Consider the following 26,053-nt stretch of genomic DNA (forward strand, 5'->3'; position numbering starts at 1 on the left):
CGGCCAGAAACACCGCCCCCAGCCGTAAGTGGCAGCTCCGGTCGGAAACAACCATTTCCTGCAAACAACACACGGTGCTAAGCTACCACCGCAGAGAGATCATGACAGCATCCATTACAGAGAAGGCTATGAAATAAAGCTTTATAGACAATTACAGCTTAAAGTCACAAACATTTATTTCCTCTGACCTTTAGAAAAGCACGGTAACCAAATTACTGCAGGCATCGCCTTATGTTTGCAGTAAGATTGAGAATTCACAGTGTGGAGGAGTTTCATGTTAACTAAAACCAAGAGCCTTTGGTACTGCCCAAGTGACCTCTGCCTCTTATCCTTGATGTACTGCATCTCACACATGCACACTCCTTGTAAATCTGCCCATTCAGCAGCAAGGTATCTTAGCCAGCAAGTGCTCCCTGCCCTGTGCGGGCTGACATGAAGTCCCTCTCCCCTTCTCTTCAGGTGCAGAACTTAGCCACTGTGAACAAAGAGGGAAACAATCACTGTTCACCAATCAGCTAAGCTCTGCACCTCGCCAGAGAGGTCTCCGTCTCGGGACAGCTAATTACCAGATGAGGTTCTTCCGTGATGTCTCTGCTGCTTCCCTGTTTTTGTGTGCTTTGGTTTGGTTTGGTCTGGTTTGGTTTAGTGGACCGAGAGGATTCCATGCTGTGCACAGCTCGGGTAGTTACTGTGAGTTTCGTACAAGCAGCTGCGGTCATGGCTGTGTGGTAATCCCTGGCAATGTGATTTTAATCTTAAGTCACAAATCATCATGCCAGGAACCCAAACAGCCACAACATTAAAAGAAAGCTGTGCAGTCACACAGAATGTTGTTTTCATAACAGTATCTTTATAATTTGTCTTGTAGCTTACCACGCACTTCTAGGCTGTCTGAAAAGTCAAAGGGGCAATTCTAGACTATTGCTAACACATACGTACCATATACTTTTCCTGTGCTAGATACTTACCAGCAAAAGGAAGGTTGTAGAAATTTTTATTTTTAATTTTGCTGTTAAAGGAACTATAGGAAGACAGGCACAGTCCCTAGTACAGTTGTACAAGAACAAACTGCATCTCTGTGTTTTTGGCCTTCAGACACTTGAGGGTTATCAACTAGATGAAAAATTGTTGGATTGTAACTCAGATTCCTGTGGGTCCTTGATAATTTGGAGTACAAAAGCAAGTCTCTTAGCCTACCCATTTTAGAAGGCATCCACCCCCCAACTGATAGCCTGGCACTCTACAGTCTGATCAACCTTTCCAAGTTTTCTTGGCAAGCACAGTTCTTGATATAGAGAAGAACAACATGGCTGTTCATAAACAAACTTGCTTTCATGGTACCTCTCTCTGTTGTATTTCATATAAATAATGTAAACACTACAAATTCAAATGGAACTCAGTATCAAGTACTGCTACGTGTACAGGGTTGAACAGAAAACAGTTGGGATTTCTGCTCAGTACCAATTAGAAAGTTATGATTCTGCTAAATTAGATGCCTGAATTTTGATAACACAAATGAACTGTAAAGTAATGTGAAAAAACAAGGCAACCAGTCTGTCAGATGAGTTATTAAGCAAAAATCTGAAGTATGCTCTACTGGAAGAGATCTTCACACCATTCCTAACTGGCTATGTGTTAAACATGCACATAGAGACACTTTTAGGTTACCTATGGCTACTCAAACAGATGGAGAAATGGAGAATATCTTTGCCAACAACCAGTTTATGGCCTGCAGCAATCTTTATTTCATTAGTATTTCTTGCAATTCTGGTTTTTCCTCTGGTGATTCCTCCCCATTAATTTCAGAAACAAGCTGATTATGTATGATATTAAGAAGCTTCTTCATGTTAAGGCTACTCTTCTTACCTCATAATCAGTCTTCAAAGGCCTCACTACACTTAACACAAAAACATTTGAATTATCAGCTTATTCTCACATGATTCAGATTTCCTTCCAAGTGCACAGCTTCGTCCTGCTGTGGGCTCACATTCTTTTCAAAGACTGCTGCTTATGCAGTCAACATGCAGCTTCACTGAACAGAAGTGGTCCTTACACAACTGCAAGTTCTGTAAGCAGAGTAAAGAATACAGCATGGGAAACTGCAGGTGGAGCCAGGCCTTCGGCGGTCATTCGGACTTACTGTTGCTTCGTGTACAGTTCATTACAAAGCTTACAACAAAGTCATATGCCATGGTCTCCCGCTAGTGTCTATATCTATCTACTGCTCCAGCACCTGGGCTTAAAAAAAAAAAAAAAAAAAGAAAAAGGCAAGATACTTAACAAGTTCTCAGGGTAAGCAGCCGCACGCTGCATGGCATGCCAAAGTGTACTACATTTAGTGAGCTCATGAGCTCTGCGGGTTTTTTTTCAGTATGAGGCAAAATCAAGGTGTTTAACTTAAAAAGAAAAATCACCTCTTCAGAATAACATCTCTGCCACCACTTTGGCTGAGGACACATCCATATGTTCTCGTGCTGCAGCAAAGCATTTACGTGCAAGTTCTTGTTGTTTTGCGTCTTCATTCACCATTAGTTCACCATAGAGATACACACCCATTGCCTGAAAGAGGAACAAATCACACAGGCGTCCCATCACCAGCAGTGACTAGTTAGTTGGTTTTCATTCCATTGATGTCCCAGTACTCATTTAATTAAAGCCAAACCAAAGAAAGACAATCCAAAACCCAGAAAATACCATATACTCTGTTGCGTCCCTCCTCCCCCACCAGAAGAAGAGTTTTTTCTGGATCTCTTTAGCCTAAGGATGATTGTCTAGATGTTGTATTGAGTGTGTAAGAACAAAGTATTACTATAAGAGGTTATGTATACTTTTCTTGCCACTTTTCCAGTTGAAATCTATTTTCTTTTATCCACTACCTGAAATATTTCTGAATGCCCCTTAAGAAAACAACTTGTCCTTCCTTCAACTGGAAGCACATTTTGTTTCCCATTGAGATGTTTACGCACACACCAGTGAAGACGACATCAGTGAAACAGTCCACTCTAGAATTCCCATTTGGCAATTCTGTAACTGGACATTAACTGAATATGGTCAGGTCTCATTTCACACTTGTCTCTTTACACCTGAGACATGACTGGACATGTACAAATTCTGTTTTGGTAAGAAGGCAGGCTTTTCTAACTACTCACTTTGGACATAGATCAAGAAAGAAGATAATGAGGCACCTGGGGGTGAGGTCTGTGCCCCTTTGACAGCTGGTAGCAAAGCAGTGGACATCTTAACAGGAAACATACTGGGATTGCCTTTTTTTTTTTTCATAATGATACAATTTTTCCACCTAATTACAGGAATTCACTAAGTGTTAAGTGCACTTGCCAAAATAGGATTATACATGTGACAAATATTAGTAGCTTAGCACACTGACTTTTACAGTTGTACTCTAATGTTTAGGCAGTTGCAGGAGAAGAAAAATTTGGACAGCACTGAAAAAAAACCCACTATTTTTAATACTGTTCCTCACAACTTCTAGCACTGGCTGGTAAACCTTTAAAAAAATAAGCTTCAACAAAAAGGAAAATTTACAGTTTAACAAAGACTGAAATTAAAGCAAAAAGTCCCAGAGTGGCAGAACCTGCCCGATTCCTCACCAATCCCCTATATATGTTCTCTGCCAACCAGAGAACCAGGAAGTCAGATTTCCAGGTTTGCAGCTGCACCAGGGTCTGGTAGCCACGCCAGGGTCTGGTAGCAAACACCAGGCAATCACAAACCTTGGAGCTGGGCTTTAGTTGCTTTCACAGGGAATTTCAAGATGCTGGAATTTGGGTACAAATAGAAATTACCCTCTTCTTTACTTAGTGTTAATAGTTTCCCCCCAAGTCTAATTATTGACATGCAGTCAACACGCTGGGTCTTTGTAGACCTGAAAAGGATTTAAACAGTTACCATTTGCAGTTCTCCCAAACTTTAAAAAAAGCCAAGTCTGTCATGATCAGTAAGGACATGCACTGCTCTGATTTGAGTTGTAATCACTTCAGAAGCTAGTTGTGCCACAAATTGTCTGCTTTGCTGGAGTAAATGAAATGAAAGGTATTGAAGACTGCACTTTAAAAGTTGCAAAAATTACTTCCTTGCACTGCAGAAAATGTTAGTCTTTACTTTGCATAATATATGTTCCAAACATAATGCAATCCAATATACTTGGTTTTATGAACTCAAGGATTTCCCATTTCCTGAAGGTTTCTGCTGGTGGTTATCTCCATCTTTTCATGCAATTAAAATATGGACAATATATACTCCTTATTTTCGCATATAATGGGTTTATATGCTTTGCTTTTTTTTTAAAAAAAGAGCTTGCCAGGAAGTCTTGGGCCTGTTTATTGGCTGAGATCATAAAATTGTTTTGGTTGGAAGAGACCTTTAAGATCATCAAGTCCAAGTGTTAACCCACCACTGCCAGGTCACCACTAAACTGTGTCCCTCAGCACCACATCTACATGTCTTTCAAATACCTGCAGGACAGGCAGCCTGTTCCAGTGCCTGACAACCCTTCATGGAAGAAATTTTTCCTAATATCCAACCTAAATGTACCCTGGCACAATTAGAAGCTATTTCCTCTTGTCCTATCCCTTGCTACCTGGGAGAAGAGACCAACCCCTCACCTTAATGCAACCTCAATTCAGGTAGTTATAGAGAGCAATAAGGTCTGCCTTGAGCCTCTTTTTCTCCACGCTAAACAACCCCAGTTCCCTCAGGCACTCCTCATAGGACTTGTTCTCTAGACTCTTTACCAGCTTTGTTGCCCTTCTTTGGACAAATAAATATCTATACAAATATATATAAATAGGAGGCATACTTCAGAGCTGGAAGAAAGAGCACAAGAGAGTGCACTGATTTTATTGTGCAATCATGACAAAATGTATTTGCCTGAAATCACAAGATCCTCATTGGCTGTAAATGGCTTTGTTCATTTTCAACGTAAGAGGTAAGACATTAAGATATTGCCCAGGCTTTGACATGTCTTGCAACATTTTCTATTTTTATGTCCATTTTAAACATAGAACAGTGCAGGTCATGAATGTCTCAATTTTATAGAGTTTCTAGTGAATTGAAAAAAAAAAAAAGAAACTTAAATAGAATGAAAAAGGCAGGGGTACAATTAGAATATTAAGTTCTTAATGGCCTAAATAAGAAGCCATAATAAAGACATCATGTCTTAAGGCCAGCCCTTTAAGACCTTCAAAATCTTCTTGTAGCATTTCTCTAACTGTGGAGAAGCATATATTCTCTGGATGTGTATCGTTGTGCTATTGTCCTTCTGGACATCATCTTGAAAACTAAGTCACCAGAGCACTGACTGCTTTGCACTTAGCTCATATCTACATGTACTAACAATCACAGCCAGATCTGCCTGTCATCCTGCAAAAGGAGCCAATGCTGAAAATTATCTTCCTAGCATCATTCCTACCTTTGGCTTGCTCAAAATGGAAGGAGAGGAGGGAATATATCCTATTTCACCACTGAGCAGATTACTGTGCTTAGGTGGGTCTGAATGCTAGGTGGCTTCCTTAAACAAACTTAAACAAAGAGGCAAAAACTGCATACACACTGAATTTTTTACAAACTACAGCAAGAAAATTAAAAATTATTAAAATTATTTTTTTCAGTTCCACATGAAGGGTGTCAAAATGTTGATTATTTAAAAAATGCTAGTTAAATGTAACTGACCTGATCTTCTCTGAGAAATTTCTCAACATCTCCATACCCAGGCACATACTTGTGTTTAACAACAAGCTCACACCACCGATGCCGAACCTTTGGGAAGAAAAAAAATATTAGGGAAAAAAAACCAACAAATTTTTATGGTATCTGTGCAAGTGTTGATAAACAATACATCTCTAACCAGTTCTTTGGTGGGTTGGGCTTTTCTCACCCAGCAGCCAGGCAGATGCCTCTTGACACCAGTCAGTGAGCTGGGAGAGGCTCAGTGCTCTGCATGTGTGAGCCCTGGCTTTAGGAGCCTGGAACATCCAATGACAAACCCCTGTTTCCGTGCTAGTAATCCAACCCAGATCCAGGCACAGATCTGCAGCATCTTCACCTCCAATGTTCCCAGTCTTGAGGGTTTTTTTCCCTTTAAGTTAGGCTATAGGTTATTTCTTTTATACTGTTAGAAGGGGGGGAAGGTAGGGAGGGGAGACAAAATTAGTTCTGCAAACATCTGGAAGAGATGCAATATATAACTGATAATTTCATATACGCAAGTGTATAATCCAAGTGACAAAAAAGGGTTAAATATAATTCTGTACCAATACTAAATCCATGCCAAAAGGATAAAAGTTAGATACAAAACCACAAAACAGGGAGCTTTCAGTCAAACGAAAGTTTTGTCACCGTATCTGCCAGTAATAGATTTTAAGCACTTTGCAAATCACTTGAAATCTGCCTATACTTAAAAAGCCAGGCAGTTCTGCCAAGTGCACATTGACAAAAACAGTTATTAATGTACTGTAATTAAAAGTGAGGAAGTTTTCAAGCAAATCACAATTGAAAAGTATTTTTAAGGAGTACGAACATGAGTTACACATGGGATTTTTTGATGTTGTCTTTAAATTTCTAACTTTCTTCTTATCCACTCTTGTGGCATAAATGTCATCTTACTCTTCAGCAAGGTTTCCTCAGTTGTAGGCAGTGATCAGCCTAATATTTTATATTCCACTAGTGGCTCAGTACTGGTCCTAAAGGAAAACAGTTCAGTGCAGTAAAATACCCTGACCCTCTCAATCTTTCTGTTTCAGTTCTTTACTACCTTTCAAAATAACAACCACCCTTCACAGCAAGACTAAAATGTTAGCAGTGCCAACACTTCAAAACTGAGTCCCAACTGTGTTTCTGTCAAGTAACAGAACATAAACCTTTTTCTGAATGGCAGATTTACTTCTAACATAGAGAATGGAAGCCAGAGAGGGTGGGGAAAAAAGTCACACGAGTATACCGTTGCTTTAAGAAATAGGTATTTGGAAATTCTTTCCCTGTTGTCCTAGTCCTTGCCAACTTTACATCTCAGGAAAACATTTCACAGACTTATGTAATTAGATGTTAATCCTATTAGCATGATTAACAAGTGAAGAATGCTCACAGGTCCTGGAAGAGTCTTTTTGGGGTACCCAGTATCTCTTTGCAGCTGACTACGTACACAACACAGTTTGAACACATCTTAAGAATGAAATAAAATGCTGAAGGGTTTTGTGGCTGAGTGGAGTTAGCACTCAGCATGTAGGATACTGAATAGTTACAGTGCAATGCAGGGTAGGAATGAAAGCTGTCTCTTAAAGCTTTTTTGTGACAAAATAACAGCTGTTAAGATTCCGGCAAGGGGAACCAGAGCTAAATCTACAAAAGTAAATAGCTTTCCAACACTCAACTCACTTTGCTGTAGATCCCCATATCCATAATGTAGACCTTCAAAACCCTACCCAGCTGTTGCTCCTCCCTGGAGACACTAAACATTTCAACAGTAAATCCTCCCAGGCAATCCAGCTTTGTTACAGGGCATTTCTCATAGCACCAAGCCGCTCCGTGCCTGGACCAAACCTTCAAGGCTCAAAAATAAAGCAAATACCTCTCTCATCTGTAGGGTGCGTTAGGCAAACAGAAGATAAACACGTTTACAAGGTTGTATATATTGACCTGATACAATTTATTCTGCATCTTCTGACATATTTTTGTAAAAAGAAAAAAAAAAATGCCTTATGTGTTCCCATAGCAGACATGAGAAACAAAAGGAGGAGAAAGGGACTGTGGTCCTATCCTGTGATCACTGTTCTACATCTCATGGTCCAGCAGTTACAGCATTTATCCAGGAGGTAAGCAATCAAGTGCAGTTTCTGCATCTGCCCAAGGTCTCAGACTGTGCCTTCAGTGCGGATTTTTCAACAGCAGATTATAAAATATTCTGGGATGGGGCTCTCTTCATACTTTCTGCTGAAGCTATTTTTTCCCCCTGCAGTTCTTAAAATATTTATTGATCTCAAAGGAGGAGGTCACAGGACTTTAGGGCTGGATCTTTGCATACTTTCAGTAAGAACTGCAGCCCACAAGCCAGCCTGTCCCCAGCATGCCTTTTCTGGTACAACCGTAACAGCCACATGGAGAGCAGAACATAAGTTCTGCCTGTGAAGGTGTTCATGTGGTGCTACTTCCTCCCATAACAATGCCATGCATATTTAAATTTGTATCATCACTTGATCATCTGAATCCAAATGGCTTTGGAAGACATGGAACGATTCAGCTGTGCTTGTTCCCTTAGTTGTTCTTTCCTCCATAGCGCTCCTGTTCTTGACAATCAAACTCCTTTCAAATGGTTTAAACAAAAAATACTAATTTGTTGGGTGAGATCTGGGACAGCACATGCTTTTCTTTCTCTTTCATTTTTTCCCCTTTCTTTCCCAGGGTGAGTACAAATCCTGGCACGTTTCCAGATTCGAAATGCTGGTGACTTGCCAGCTTGGGCAGAAGCAGCATGTCTGTTATCCTCAGATTACACATTTGCCTTGTGTTTTCCAAAAGCTCCAAATGCTCTCACGGCAGAGCAAACTGCAGGAGAACCAGTTGCTGCTGAAGTGCCTTTGACACCAGCAGTTCAGTCAGCCTTGCTGGCTCTCCCATGTCTTGTGTGGGCTCTCAGTTATCAGAGCATAAAATCCAAGGCTGGCTCCAAGTGCAGGAAGGGCTGGGGGTGACCTGTGCAAGGCTGGCATCGAAACCTTCACTGCCCCTTGAACTGAACATGGTTATTGGTTACTCTCCTGCCCTCCATGCAGTGCAGCATGTAGACAGCCATGTAATGTGAACTGCAACTAAAGCAAATACAGTAATTTCTCAGATACACGCATCATACAGAAGTGATTCTTCTAGTATAATCCAGACCCTAGGCTGATACCACAGACATGAGAATATTATTCACATACGAGAAGGATGGAGGGGGTGGGGGGAAGGGGGGGAAATCAGTTCCTAATATCTCACCCAGTGCTTAGAGCAGGAAAACTAAAACAGGCCCCACAGCTACACAGACTAATGAATGAGTCATGTGAACAGGCACTTTTAACAAACCAGTCTCAAAAGGAAATTTTGAAAACTAAGTGGCTTGTGGTAGGGCTGAGCTAACCATACCACATCCTGTGTATGCTCTTCTTGGATCTTCTGTTCCTCCCAGGAGCAAATGCTCAGTGGCAAAAAGAAAAATTCATTAGTTTTCTCCCAGTCTTCTCTCTGCACATTTCTCTGTGCTCTTCTGCACAGTTAAGAGATGCACACCATATGTCATTTTGGCTGGTTATACCATAAATAATACAAGCTAAACTTCAAAAGTAATTTACAGCAATCCTTCCTGTTACTGCTGTCAGAAAGCACATACGACTTGGGATCTGAAGCAACACCTGTAGCCGCCCACCCACCGATACATGGGCTTACTGGTTTGGCAACTGCAGGGACCCATGTGCCAAAGTTGGAAATGCAATTTATTTTCTCAGCCTCCAATACTGGAGCCTGTGACTGATGGCTGGTACTGCTGAGCATGGGGAGAGGTGACTGGGGGCATGATGAAGGTCTGGTGGGACCTCAAGTTCCTCACAAATGGATCTTCATCACCTGGAAATTGTTCTTTCCTTCCACCCTGCTTTTGCAGCTGGTATGGATGTCTCCACTGCCAGTTTTTAAGCTAAATGAAGACTGTTACTGTGAGTTTTTCATGATACTACTCTCTTTAGTTGTGTATTTCCGAGGCATAGTTCAGTGGCAGGAAGACACTGAGACATTTGCTGTCTTAGGTATGACATTTGGAAATCAGCTCTTATATTTCCATAAATATCAGCCACATCAAGATCTAAGTATTGGCTAGCACATAGATGAAATATCTTGAAGGGAAGCTACTGTCAGGTAATTGAGAGTCCCAAATCCAGGAAAAGCAGTTTAGACAAATAATTCCAGTGGTCTCATACTATCTTTTCATTTCATTTTAAGAAAAATACATGGCATTGCACAGTATTATTTGCAACTCAAACACTACCAGTATTTTGACAGTGTGCTGGAAGATCTTTAGAAACCAAAATTATGCTGTCTTAATCTGTTTTTAGAGGACGTAAACTGTTGCATGGAATCATCTAACTGAAATAAATACTTACATAAAACATACTAATAATCCAGCTCTAAGACAGTCCCTTTGTTTTAGCAACCTAGGCCAAGACCTTTTAGGAAATGGTGCTTCAAGCTGACTGACTGAACACATATAAGGCATCAAATACATGGCTTAACTTTCAGAAGAAAAGCTCCCAATGACACACCTGAGAAACAGTATTCTTAAACTCTTTTGAACACAACTTATAGTTATAGGGTTTTTTTCTGACCCAGGTAATAAATTACTTTGCCTAATCCATATTATTCTCCCCTGCTGCATATAAATGATCAGACAACACTAAACTGAACATGCTCACAGAAAGCTTAACATGTTATATTGTAATGATCTAGCTTGCTAATATTCTCAATCATATCTATGCAAGCAAAAAATAAATATTTAAAAAATGAGGTCTACAAATAAGATTTAGAAAGCAAGTAATTTAAACCATGCCTTTAATAAAAGGAAAAAAGAATAGCTAGATTTTACTAAGCTTTTGGTCTGCAGAATGGGAGACTAGCTTCAGGCAAAATGAGTACATTTTGCTAATAGCTGGATCCAATTTAAAAGGCGCCATGAGACAACAAATCTAAAACACTGAATAAAAGCAACATACTTGGGAGATGTTAGAAAATGGGCCAATCTGAAATACAAGTAAGAGCTATTGTCCAACAAAATGGAACTTTTATTAAAGGTAAGAGGTGTATATGATCTTTAGAAAACACGGATTCAGATGCGATAGAAAACAAAATATTTGAACAAATTGAGTCTTAAATGTTAATTAAAGAGTCTCGGAGGCCAGACTCCAGTCTAATTTGTAGACAAAAAAACATAAAGAAACTTTTTCAACTCACCAAGCTATGCTACTATAGATTAGGTTTGATTAACAAGAAGGAAGCTGGTATCTCCAGAGCACTGAAATGCTATTCTGTTCTTCTGAAAGCATTTATCTCCCATTTCTTCCTATCTACATTTAAATTGGATTAAAATATTAGATAATTTTTCAGGCTAATTAAGGAACAATAATGCATGTTATGGGGCAATATTTGGACTGAAAAACAGGTTTTACAATTGCTTAACATGGAATAATTATGGTTTAATAATTGCCAGTTTTACAGTGCATTTAAGGATTTATTTTTTCCCTCCATCTTTAATATAGCAGCCAGATTACATCAGCGACTTTTCTTTCTGTGTAGTCTGAATTTCATATGGGTGTTCCTATCTATTATGCCACAGACTATGCATGCTTTAGCATGCAAATTTGGTTTCATGAATGCTTACCCAAATAAGGTGATCAAGGATGCTGAAGCAGCTCAGGAGAAGCAATGAAAACAGTCGTGTGTTACAACTGTGCCAACAGAGTATCAAAAAATGTGCTCAATACCCAAAAACTTACTGGGTGCAAGCAGAATGGATTCATCATTCTGACAAGGATTCTGTAATAAAGATTATTGCGTATGCCGAGAGTTTATCAGGAGACTGAGCAAAGAAGCTGTGCAAGAGCTTAAATAAGCTTGTATTTTGGACCAAAAAATCCTGGACTTTTCATAGACTCACTTATCTCTCAGGTCTCATAGCACTCTATCTGACAACACTGCAGAGCCAGTGAAACCATGGGCCTGATACAGCACCACAGCAGCAGGCGTCTTTGATGGCAATGTTGTTTCCTGAGACTCTCATAGTCAAGGTTCAATTAATGCCGTTTCTTATAGTGCAATGCTCTTTCTCTGTATAAAGCTCTTAATTTTCCAGATCTACAGTCAAAATGATAACACTTCAAATGTTAAAAATGGTAGTAGCTTTACTCATGCCACATTTTATTTTGAGACCCACATGTACATAGAGGAGCTACTGTTCAGTGGGCATTGAGACAGCTGGACGCCAGGCCAATGGCATTCACCGAGACCCATCATGCTCTGCATTGGACATCATCGATGGTACAGGCAGCCCCTTGTCAATTCCTGCTACCTTCTACAACCTCCTTTCCCTCTGGGCATCCCACAGCACGTGTATCTTAGCCCACTGAAAACCCAGCAAAATGTATCATGGTCATTCAGGAAATCCTACGGTATAATATGCTGGCTAATCAAAACCATTTTTTTCAAGAGTTATTTGTCATTTTGAGAACTATGTAGAGGTCTAAATACTTCAATAGTTGGATTATGAACTAGCTAGTAAGAGGCAACTTAAAACCTGCTTTTAGCAGAATAAGCAACTTCAAATTTTGGTAATATTGGTAGCAAAATCCAACTTCCTTACTTAATTTTACTCCTTCTGATTTCTGTTTCTGTAGAGATCAAGCCATTGCACACTATGAGGAGTGCTGACAAAATGGGAGTAGGACTGCAACTATCCTTCCTCCACTCGAGCACTGATGCAGTGCTGTGGGTAGAGCTCCTGCAGCAACTGCCTCTATTTAGCAACAGAAAAGACAGGTGTTATGCAGTCAAGCTTTTGAAAAACAAATTCTGTTGTTTGGTCAACAACAGACTGTGGGACAACTGACAGCATCTGAACCTGCAACTTGGCACCAGGCAGCACCTACAACTATGCAGACCTCAAGTAGCAATAGGTATAAGCTTGAATCTTCTCACCCTTACAAATGTCCATCTATTTCCTTCCCACCCTTTCCCTTTCCCTCGCCCTCTAACAGCATGCCCCTGTTTTAGCATTCACCCACTTCTACTGTAATGCAACTGAACCTTACTGTTGAAAGGTTTCTGTGGTACCACGGCCTCACATAAGAGCAACCTGATCAGATCTTTCTTCTCCAGCTCTCATACACTGTATATTTGACTCCAATTCCACCTCCAGATAGAACACGCGCTCCTCCACAGCCAGCATGGAGAGGCTTTCCTACATAAGCGTACAGAAGCACAGGAATCACTAAACATGCTGCTTAGGAAAGTCCAAGCAGAGCAGAGGGCATCCCTGCTGCTCTCCATGATCAGAAAGGCATAGCAACCAAAGGGCAGCATTTCAGGACAAGATTCATTCCTGGCAATGAAGCACACACTGAGGACTTGTCTGGAAAATACAAATGCCTTTTTCTCCCCACCTCAGGTTCACAGAGAGCTCCCAATTAGAGATCAGACACTTTTCTGCCCATGTGGGCCCCATCTGTAGTCAATGACATCCATGTTGGTAGAGGAAAATTTTCCAAAAGAAGTTAGAATAAGCAAGAGACTAAGAAGGCATGTCTAATCCTACTTCAAAGGTGGCACAGGCGGTGGCACTCTCTTCTGTTGTCAAAGCTGCCACTGTGAACTCGGTTTGGATGCCTGGTTCTGTAATCTCAGTGCTCAGCCTGCCTCTCTTTGCCCTCACCTAACAGGGGACGGACACACCACAGGATCTGGCCCCCAGTTTCTGTTCTTTTACAGCAAAACAACAAAATGATGACAGAGGCTTATAGCACGGTTAGATCAGAGGAGGGCCACCAGCACCAAGGTAGTGTGACAGCTTCAACAGTGTCTGCTGCGAGAGTGCATCCCCACTGTGCTTGAAGGCTTTTCCCACAGTGTTCCCACACTCACGCTGCTGCCATCTCCATGCTTCACGGAGAGGCTCCTCTATCTTGGTGCATGTGAGGTAAGGAAATGTTTAACACAGCATGTGAACCCTCTAGGTTTGAAAAACAAAGTTTTTTAAAAATAAGCCTTAATTAAAAACATAGGTACACTACTTAAACTGGAACTAAATGCTTCCTTTCTCCCTTGCCTTCTCAAGTATTGCCTGTTCAGCATGTTGGAGCATTAGTGCCTTTCACATCTTGCAGCAAGATGGAGATGGCAGAAAAGATGTCACTGGTTGCCTTCTTGACAATTTCACTGAAGATTTGTGCTGAGCTTTGCTTTGCTTGGCTGCTGCAGGCTCTCAGGAGCAGGGCTGCTTTCTGGCCGGCAGCAGAAGGAAGGCTTGCACCGACTCACAGACCTTCCTGCACTGCACACACCCAGCAGTAGAGAGGTGCTGGCATCCCAGCAGACTGCACCAGAACAGGGTGGGTCCCAGCCCCGCTGCCTGCAGCACAAGCCCTGCACCTGCACCCAACCCTGCAGCACCTCGCGTCTTCCCTGACCCCGCTGAAGGCTGGTGGGGACCTCCTGAGACTTAGCTCCTGAGACTTTGCTCCTGCCTGCCCTCTCTCCCTGCTTGTCCCTTCTCCCAGCTGGGTGCTGGGACAGCTGCAAGCATGAAGGCACAGGACATGGGCAAGTAAGGACAGGTGCTGGGCAGCTGGGAGATCCTGTACCTCACAGGGAGGGAAAGAAAGACCAGGTCCCAGCACCAGGTACAACCAACTTCGCACGGCTTCCACCAAGGAGTACTGCAGGGACAAGCCCCATACCTTCAGCAAAGCAAGACTGGCTTGGGCACATGTATGACACCTTACCAAGTGACACCTTACACAAAATGCATCACCACAACTGCACCTCTCCACCTCATATACAACCCCATCCACACTCCCTATGTCAACTTACTGAAACATGTATCTAAACAATGCCTAGCATATCTCTGGTAACACTGTTAAATCATTTTATATCAACATCACAAATGGTTCAAATACTTCCCATCACTACTGTCTCTCCCAGCCATCTCCAGACTGAGTCTGCCTAGCATTTTTATACATACAGTCTTTGCACATGCATTTCAACACAAACTATTTATACATGCACATAAAAGCGTGCTGGGCCTATAAAAGCAAACATTTTAGTGGGAAAAAGCACATAAACACCCATACATCTGAAACAGAAATGCAACTCTGAAAAGTTTGTGATCAATCACACCAAACGTCTGTTACCAATTATTATTAAACTATAAATCCTGTTCAGCCAAGGGAAAGGCTGCTGCTAATATCGGGATAATAGCAAGCTATCCCCTTTGCTTATGCTCCTCTATCCATCCCTCCACTATCTCCTTTTCTCTTGTAACTACGGGGAAGAAAAGGCATTTTTCTTTTATCTTTGCTCTCCTGCAGTGACTGTGGTCCAAACATTTGTGATTTCCAGGCAACGTTACTATCACATACAGACTCTGGAGCTCCATATGAACATAAGACTCAAATTACAGGCAATGAACAATGTGGCTGTCTGGCTTTTCCACAGTTTAGGTCACAGGCAGCCTACCCAGCCTATGCTCACATCCTTCCAATTTTACATAGTTTAAAACTTTCACACGCATCCCTTTTCCTAACCCCCTGGAAAAATTGTTCAGAAAAATACATATTGATTTTATAAACACAGATGAAACGTGCTTATTCCTGAAATGAGAACATCTAGATTTTACTCCATGTTTCAGATTTTTGAGTCATCTTCTTCTGTTTATTCCTTGTCCTCAAGAACACAGCTGACCATTGCTGCTCAGAATGAGACTTACCCTATGTGGAACACAACAAAATTCCTCTCCCGGACATGGCAACTTCAAATGTACTTAAATGACATGGAGTTGAAAGGAGGACAGCAGACTTTTACCCACACATTATTAAGTCACTGACTCAGTGGTGGGACCATATCTGTGTGGCTAATGTAATGACATCAGTACCAGCTATTTTTAGCAGTCTTGAATTGTCCTGTTTCTTGTACTATTTAGACCTCACAGGCTTATAGCACAGCAATTTTTTTCCAACGCTGTGGTCCTATCCAGTCATAAGCTGCATCTGCAGTCAGCCTTTATACAGGAATGAGAAGTACTAGATGAGTTGTTTGGATGTAGCCTCAAAATCAGTTTGTTTTAACTAAGAAGTATGTTCAAATCTTTTTTTTCCCAGGATTAAAAAACCCAACCAAACAACCAAATAGTGTGCACCACACAGCCACAAAAATGCCTACACTGCATACTGAAACAAAAAGCCTACTGTGCATGGCTAGAAGCTTTTTTTTTTGTATTTTTAAAACTATATTTTCAATGACATCCTGGCTGCTGTATCAGTGCTATCACATATATGCAAACAGAGTAACCTTTAAAATTTCATTACAAGGCCAGGTGGTTTGTATTACAGTGCTATTTTTGTATCGCCCTACACAGAAATATTGTATAAAAGTTTCTTATAAAGCAGTTGCACCAAATTCGGAACAACTTTGGGATTGATTTCAGAAGCCTAGAGGACTCAACCACTTCATTCTCCTTTCCAGGACGTAGAAAAACAGGAACTATCTGCAAATCCTTCCTCCATGGATTCATTGGATAAACAGTAAAAACAAAAACTCAAATTAACCCAATTCCATATTTGGTTCCCTTTTACCATCAGCTCCCCAGCTTTCCAAGTCTTGCTAAGTTGTTGGGCTCCCAGATAAGGAGAAAGTTAAGTCCTGAAACCAGTTAGAAAAATAAGGGGCGATAAGTGAACAGCACCACTAACAGCATCAGTCAGGGGCTTGGAAACTCCTGTCAATGCCACCGAGCAGTGAGTGAGATCACTTGGGACAAATGTGTTGCTGTTGGCTCCTGGAAGGGTGTGGGATCAGGAGTGCTGACTGATGCAAATTTATTTCCAGTGCTCTATAAACCTTACGCTCTGGTCATGCCTTTCAGAGTGCTAATGGTGATGGAAGGATTTTCTGTTCTTTCCAGGTGGCTGTAAAGGCCCCCATACTTTGCATGTAGTAACAAAACAAACCTGAATCACAGCTATCTGAGATTATCCTTTGGTCAGCCTTACAAATTCTTCCCAAATTCTATCTGCTCAGTTATGACAGACACATGAGCCAGTCAAACCCAGGGGATGACTCCTAATGTTGTTACTGGAAGCACTTTCCCCTCATCCTGTTTCAATTTTCTTAGCCTCACACTGAAATTTGGGCCTCATCAAAGCAAAGCAAGTGCTATGTTCCTAGAAGCTACCCTTTCAAAGTTCCATTTACTGAGAAAAAAAATCTAAGTCCTGCAAATGTACACTCATGAAAAGCTACCTATCTTTACCACCAGTACTACCCATACCATCTATGCCAAAGAGCCTGCAAACTGCATTTAGATGCCACCCAAATAAACACATGAAACAGGGTGAAGACTCAAAACATATCAAGGTCACAGAAGGCGTTTTGACAAGTGGCTGCTGCTCTGGTCAATGTATTTCCTTTGTAGGAGATGGGTATAGTCTACCGTACTCTGAAGTTAGCCCCCTTACTAGTGAAAATGAGGATTTTTATGACAATGAGATATTCTTTGCCAGTATTTGCCAGGGGGGGGTATCAGGAGAAGATTATAGGGAAAAATCAACATTTCTGTGAGGATGACTGTGAAAAGTATCAGAATGATAACAGTACAGAGGTTTGACTTTGTAAAAACTTGCATTTCTTCTCTCTTCTTTCTTTTCCGTTTAATGGACATACCATTTCATTAATGGCTGGCTATACCAACCCGAAATCTGATTTATTCCAGAAACAAATCTGGCATGTAGGCAACTGCTCTACAGTGCTTTTCCTAAGTTCCTAATTCCTAAATACTGAATAGGTAATTGCTACTGAATCGGAAAAAAAAAAAATCTTCAGCATAATCTTACCTATCTCTAGTGCCTCAAAAATTCTCTGAATGTAAAATTAAGAAAGGAAAAGGCAGGTGAAATTTGGTTTGTATCTGCATTAAATTTTAAAAGCAGCTTTGTAAGTCCTGCAAACATACTCTCAAACACAAAATAAGGCATTTCATCTTGACTTGAGTTAAAATTGAATAATAAGCTGTACGTTTAAATATGGAATAAGTACAGAAACTATTCTTACTTTTGCAGAAACAAAAGAATTATTATACTCATTTATCTTCTGAGGAAAGTAACGTCCTGTAATATGGTCATCAGCTCAAGCTGTTACCTTTTTCATCTACTGAATTAGTGGTTCATACCAACACTGACCTAGGTTAAGGAAAAGGATTATGTATTTCCCTATTCAGCTGCAATGCAACTATCTGAAATGTGTCTATCTGTTGTTCCATGGTCCAGTCAAGAAGGACTAGCAAGCCTGTGGAGGTATTTGCAACACGTTACTAATTTTATTCAAAAGCTGAAGACTAGTCCTGAGGCCCTGCCCCAAGGGAGGACTAGCCCAGTAGCTATGCTGAAAGGAAAGCTGAGTGCCTTGTCTGCCTGCAAACATGGACTGACCTTTCCCAAAGGGTTCCCACTTCCCACACAGTTTTACAGTGTACTCTGGAGAGCTCTGTTCCATGAGGGTGCCTTCCAACAATGCCCAGCCACAACTTCCAGGACGGCTGAATAACCAGTGCGGGAATGTGCCCAGGTCACGGCAGTTGCCATCAGATGGGAAGTGGCAAGACGGACCCTGTGCTGTAATTCATTTGTACCTCCACACCTGCCAGCTTTTCGTGGGCTAGGAGGGATCGAGGAATCAAAATTATTTTGTCCTAGACACAATTCTCACCACTTCCAGGACGCCAAGCACCTTAATACGATTTGTATTAGCATGACTGGATTTCTGTCAGTGAAATAAGATGCCACTTCTTTATAGCCTAGGACTTACAGGAAGGCCTTATGCACAATGAATTAGTTGTGTGAGAAGGGCTTTATGCCACCCATATGACTGGCAATATTATGATCTTAACTCATTCTACTCACATTTTCTGCAGAAACAGTTATAGTCTCTGCTCACTCCCCAGAATATACCACATTATGAATACAGGGAAAGCATTATGTTAGTAAAAAACATTCAGCCAACTTGCTGAGACAAGGAAAAATAACAAAGCATCTTTCCATATGCTGTGCAGGCAGGATATTTTATAAAAAAAAAGTGATGCTTGCAGTAAGTAAGGAAGAAAAGCTAACTCTATTGTGAAAAGTCTGGGAAATACAATGTAAATATCGCTGCTTCACCCACAGTCTGAATTTTTTTATCACCAGGTCTTAAAGAATTCATCAACAAGTAAAATACACTTGCAGAAACACTGTTAAGTATTGAATACATAAGAAAGTGTCACACATACTCACTGCAACTTCTGTTACGACACTGCCTTTCTCCTGTAGCCTTAGTGATCTTTTCCCTGTTGCCTTTTTTTTACTAATCTGCAGGCTATTCAGCTGTTCTGTGATCTGATGAAATGAAGATGTTAGAACAGAAATAATGGAAATAGTCATAAGGTTCTTCTAGTTAATAGATTCACTGAGTGTTATCCAGAGCTCCTAGTGTTGCCATTAGATATTTGTAACTAACTTAGTCCAATCTAAGTCCTCAACAGCCTATGCTCAAACAAGATAAGCCTGTATAGTCATATCAAAAGAGGTGTCATGAAGGTTAGGCAGACCGAAAAAAATACTAGCAAACAGAAACTTTCCATGTAGACCAAGTCTCCACGTTCTGCCAGATGCTACATATTGAATGAACTAAATATCTGCATATAACAGCACCTCAGAAAGAAACAAAATAAAAAGAAGTCCAGATCCACCTTAAATTCTATTATCCGTCTGATGGCAACTGTAGCTGCATTATAATATGATCCATTTCTCCTCAGTCAGCTGAACTTCCAGTTGCATTTTGTCATCTGTAAACTGCAGCTAGATTCTATAATGCTTCTCTTGGATACAGGATGTGGTACATCATGGAGATGTAGCCTGTCTATGAACTATCTTATTACGTAGCAGGAAGCAGCACAGCAAGAAAATAGGCAATAGGAACAGAAAACTGAGCATGCAATCTTTCTTCCGTGCAATTGCATCCCACTTTTCTGACAAAGTCTGAGCCATGATGGGCTCAAGGTATTGAGAGGTGGTGGAAAAATGACTTTAAAACATTGAAACCTTCATTGCTCTCCAAACATTGTTTAAAGATATATTGGATATGCTCAACACACAAAAAAATCACATCAGTGAATTTAATCTCTGGAAAACAAACTCGTGGTTTTGTGCCCTGTCAGATGTTCCAAAATATGAACAGAAAATGAAGAATGAAATAATGATTTGTTGTAGAAATGGACTGAAAAAAAACAGGAGGGAATTACAAATTCTGCAATTAGGCAGATGCCCTACAAGACTCCTGTAGAATACACGACTGAGGACAGACTGGTTTGAAATGTGATTAAGCCACCAGTATCTCACTTCTGGCTCTTGAGGTTCGATGGTTGCTATCAGAGATGTCTTATGCATTGTGAATGAGCAATCTGTTACCTAACCTTTGACCTTTTTTTTTTTTTTAGATGAAGCATTCAAGGTTAGCAAATGTGACACCGATCTACCAGAAGGGCTGAAAGGAGGATCCAAGGAACTACAGGCCTGTCAGTCTGACCTTGGTGCTAGGGGAGGTTATGGAGCAGATCAGTTCAAGTGTCATCACCCAACACATATGGGACAGTCAGGTGATCAGGACCCAGTCATCACTAGTTTATGAAAGGCAGGTCCTACTTGATTAACCTGGTGTTCTTCTATGACAAGATGACTCACTCAGTGGATGAGGAAAACGCTGTGGATGTTGTCTGTCTGGCTTTCAGTAAAGCTTTTCACACCATTCCCCACAGCATTCTCCTGGAGAAACTGGCTGGTCATGGGTTGGATGGGCATATGCTTTGCTGAATAAAAAATTGGCTGGATATCTGGGTCCAAAGAGGTGTGGGGAATGGAGTTAAAATCAGTTGATGGCCGGTCACAAGTGTGTGGTGTCCTCCAAGGCTCAGTACTGGAGCCCGTTATGGTTCATACCTTTACCAATAATCTGGATGAAGGGATGAGGGCATCCTCAGCAAGTTTGCAGATGACACCAAGTTAGGTGGGTGGGTTAATCTTCTTATAGGTAGGGAGGCTCTACAGAGGGATCTGGACAGGCTGGATCAATGGGCCAAAGCCAAATGTATGAGCTTCAACAAGGTCAAATGCCAGCTCCTGCACTTGAACCACAATCATCCCACCCAACAATACAGGTTTGAGGAAGAGTGGCTGGAAAGAAGCCCTGCAGAAAGGGATCTGGGGGTGTTGATCCACAGCCAGCTGAATACGAGCCAGCAGTGTGCCCAGGTGGCCAAGAAGGCCAATGGCATCCTGGCTTGTATCAGAAATAGTGTGGCCAGCAGGGTAAGGAAAGTGATTGCCCTCCTGTACCCAGCACTGGTGAGGCCAAGCTTTGAGTACTGCGTTCAGTTTTGGGTCCCTCACTACAAGGACACTGAGGTGCCGGAGTGGGTCCACAGAAGGGCGATGAAGCTGGTAGAGGGTCTAGAGAACTAGTCTTATGAGGAGCAGCTGAAGGAACTGGGGCTATTTCGTCTGGAGAAAAGGAGGCTCAGTGAAGACCTTAGTATCACTCCCTATAACTACCTAAAAGGAGGTTGTAGCAAGGTGAGTATTGGTGTCTTCTCCCAAGTAACAAGCAATAAAACCAAAGTAAATGGCCTCAAGTTGCACCAAGGAGGTTTAGGCTGGAAAAATTTCTTTCACGAAGGGTTGTCAAGCACTGGAACAGGCTGCCCAGGGAAGTGTGTGAATCCCCATCCCTGCAGGTATTTGAAAGACATATAGACATGGTGCTGAGGGACACAGTTTAGTGGCGACCTGACAGTGCTGGGTTGACAGTTGTACTCAGTGATCTTAACAGTCTTTTCCAACCAAAAGGATTCTATGAATTCAGTGTCTGTCTTAGAAGGGGAGGGCTACCACTGACCTCCTAGATAGTTGTGGTGAGAGCTCATTTGAGACACTAACTACAATGAGTTGCTGAAGAGGTTGCAGGAAGTGCAGCCCGAGCACTCCTTGAACAGAGATCAACAGTTAAATTCCAGGTGAAAGGCTGACTCACACCTCTCACCTCTCCTGGCTTCTACAAAGGAATCAAACCAAGGCAGATAACCTGCTGCAGATGCTCCTCTCATTTCTGAAGTAAGGTGTGCCCTTACGTTGGTAAGACTGGATGTGCCTGGGGTAACAAGTGGTCTGGAGTACCAGAGAGTGCTGTTAGCAACCTTCATTGACTGAGGACAGGCCTGCATGTTGCCCTGGTCAAGTGCAGACACTGCTAGGTACATGGCATTTTCCAAGTGCACTGACTGAACTTTAACGTTGAGCTAAAGATGCTTCAGAAATCCAGACGTAAAAGCTTTAAGAAACATGAACCAGGACTTCCCATGTTGTATTTCTGTAGGACAAAACTCATAACAAGTAAATAAAACCCCCATAACAAGCTCTCTCACAGCATTTGTGGAACATGAGTTGGTGAGCTCTGTTACATAGGTTTCTTGATGACTGAACTGTAAGCTCAAAGACAAAACAAGCCAAATGCACACATACCCTAAGTCCAGTCAGCTAGGCTCAAGCAACCTTGGACAACTTTTCCCCAGTTCTTTCCTAGTCCTAGCTTTGGTATTGTGCTTCTGTTCTAGTGTGCTGCAAGACTGAATTGTCCATGCAGAACATTCAGGGCCTTTGAAACTGGCAGAGACAACAGGGAAGTTCTGTACTGATTTCACCCCAACAGTAAAATTGACCAGGCAACTGTGCCCTTTACTCCTCCTAACACACTCACCTGACAAGGTGGTGTTATCCAAATCCTTGACTTTTTTCACCGAAGTACCACAAAGTGTGGAACATTCTTGTCCTCACAAGTGTACTCAGTAGCACATATACACACTATTCTTTACATTCCCTCCAATGCTGTAACAAGGCATTTCAGCTACCTACAACACATACAGCGAAAGCCTTCCAGCTGCCAAGTGTGCATTTTATGTAGAATTTTAAAGATTATATTTTGTTTAAAATAAAATAAAAAAAAAAACCACACCTATACTTCGTGTACCACTCTCACATACTACTCGCCATATCATTGCTAATCCCTACTGGAAGATTAATGTGAATTTAAACACCACTTGTCAAAAATAAGAGAACCAGCTCCTACTTCTTAATTTCCTGCTGCTTGGATGGAACACAGTTGACAATACTTGCAAAAATATCTGAATAAAACCCCTGATATTGACAGGTTGTTTATTTTATTGGCCTGACTGCAAATTTTTATGCTTGCATTTTTAATGATGCATCTATGATGCTTAGCTACTGAGAAATTTGAACTCCAGTAAAACAACAGGATCACTGTGAGTGATTAATGTCTTCACAAACTAAATCTAGACAAGAACAGCTCGGCCATAGGCTTGGACTGTAGGTTTTTGTCCCCGGATCAAGACAAGAAAAACCCATGTGCACATATGAGAGAAAGAGACATGTAAAGTCCTTCTCTCAGGTATGTGAGGGCGTGTAAGCTAAAGTTCCCTTTAAAGGACTGTAGGTGTCTAGGGTCTGATGACTGGTAAAAATGCTAATGGTAATGCTATCTTAGTTGTACTTCTCAGTGTCTGATAAGCCCTTGATTTCACCTTGTAACATAAAATGGAGATTATGCTCCTTTCACTGAGGTCATAATTTTTGGTGTGTTTTTTTTTTTTTTTTTTTTTTTTTAAATAGAAAATTTTGAGAGATTGTTTGTGCGCTCTTATATGACAATTCAAGGAAGAAAGAAAGTATGAAAGTGCAGAGAAAGGAAAAACCTGAGAAACCAGTGCTTGTGGACGGGTGCTTACAATTCACAGGCAGCAAGCAGCAACATCACAGCTATTGCTTCAATCTATCTCACTATTAATTCCTCTTCCCATTATAGAAACCCTGACATTTCAATGGTATTCAGATGCGATTAAAATATATTCTAACACCTATAAATAGAAATGTTGGTTCAAGTACTTATTAAAAACAAATCTGCCATTTGGAAACTTGTATTAACAAAAAAGTAAAAAGGTGCAGTAGGTGGCAACAGTTGAAATTTGTCTATTTTTTTCTAAGAAAAAGCCAGACGTCTGTTCTATTGATCTTTACCTTAATGTTTGGATTCCCAAGAGTTCACAAGTGTCCACCCGGTAACTTCAGCATACAAGCAGCAAGAGAGATTTTGCTCTCTCCTTCAGCTTTAATTATTGCCATAAAGTTCCAGTTATAATACAGTAATTCACACACACAGACTTTCTGTGGCTTTCACTTGAGAAAGCTTTCACTTGAGAAATCCATGGGACTACAAAACAGCCAGCACTATATGTAGCATATAAGAATTTACTGGTTTGCTCCCCAGGGACTGTAAGTTTTTTGGAGCAGGGATGCTAGACTCGTATGTGCCTGTAATGGGGAAGGCACAATTGCAATATTATATAAAACAGAGTTTTGCTCAGGGACTATTAATATTCCTTCAACATACCAGAAGCAACTGTAAAGAACTGATAAACCCTTAAACACATGTCCCAAACCAGAACATACTGTATTCCCTCTGGAAAGCAAATTTTTCTAAATCCTGGGTAAGACCTCAAAGTACTCAAAGAGGAATAATGTGGGCTGACTGTGGAGAAGAATAATTTTAGATCACGAAAGACATGACTGCATTTGGAGCCAATACAGACAACTAAAATGAACTGGGCAATAATACTCAGTCACCATGACATAGTGAGAAATTTAACACGCCAGCAAACATGCTGCCCAAGGTGCATGTACAATAGTTATGACATCTATGCTGCGCTGCCCTTTACTGCCATGGTATGGAAACATACCTGAACTACTGAGTGGAGAAGGCATCTGAAGATGCAACGATACTGGAGTTAATTACATCAAATTTCAGATTTAGACACAGAAGAAATAATTTGAATGAGGCTGGATCCTAGTGGAACATTATTACTCCTAGTCAGCAACAGAACACTGCACGTTAGAGATATTTTTTTTTAAGTGGATTACCTCAGCATCTTGCTCCCGGAGCTGGTACGTTTTCTCTAAACACTGCAGTACTCTAGGACACAATATCTTCTCCTCCAAAAGGAGCTCCAGAAGTAAGACCAGCTGGTCAGGGAGAAGCTAAGAGGAAAATAAATGTCATGTGTGAATAAAGATCTCTACCGACTGAGCAATTAAATGGAAATAAACCAAAAGAGGACAAGTTTGTAATAACTTGTGTACTTGCAGCATGTGCTTGAAATGCAAGAACTTCTAACTGGTTTCTGAAAAACCTCATGGTTTATGTGTCTGTATTCTGAAAGATTCTGTGCTGAAGCCCAATTAAGACTCATTTTCCATAGTTTTCATTACTGTAGTTAGATCAGATCTAAACCATGCTTATCTTATTTAAACATAATCATAGCTTATTAAGTATGATTTTTATTAAATACATACGCTAAGTAATTCCATTTTGTTCAGGCTTGGAAGAAACAAAAATAGAAAATAATTTGCAGTGCATAATTTCAGGAATCAACCAGACATATGAATGTAAAATGTTTAAGAGCAGCATTTTTATCTGTTACACAAGTGATTATACCATATTCTTACAGCGAACAAAGAAACACAACGCAATTAAGTGACCCAAAAAACAAGTATTGTAACAACACATTTTGAGGCATATTTTAGTGCAATGAGTCACAAGCCATTCACCATTACATCGTTGCATTTGTGGCACACACCACATATATCTATCTATACACATGTATATACTTAGTAGTCATTTTTGCCTGACTTCAGAAAATACCAAGTTGAACCTAATGTAACATAAAAAGAAAAAGCACAAGAAGTCTGATGTAGCAAGTGCTTAAGTGCTCTGTTTAATAGGCTTATTGGATGAACAAATAAATAATTCAAACAGAGCTCGGAGAGAATTTACACCAGCTGCCAGGAAACATCTATTGGAAATGCAGGGTTCAGGGTGATCTAACAGAAGTTTGTCATACTCCCCAGAGCTCTCCCCACTATGCATCATCGTGAGGCACCAGAAGAGGAAGGGTGAAGGGAAGAAGAATGTGAATTTAAGCTTTTGCATAGAAAAAGAAACCAGCGCTGCTCACTTCTCACGTTCTACAGACAGTTTAATGAAAAAGATAACTAGTTAGCTTAGCACTACCAGCTTTTATCATATTTGGCAATTCTCTGCTCCTGCCCCTGCTGCCCATGTCCCCCTCTGCTGCATCAATGATACTGAAGCCTGCCAA

The sequence above is a fragment of the Merops nubicus genome, unplaced genomic scaffold, assembly GCF_000691845.1.
Source record: "Merops nubicus isolate BGI_N331 unplaced genomic scaffold, ASM69184v1 scaffold176, whole genome shotgun sequence".
Taxonomy (NCBI): domain Eukaryota; kingdom Metazoa; phylum Chordata; class Aves; order Coraciiformes; family Meropidae; genus Merops; species Merops nubicus.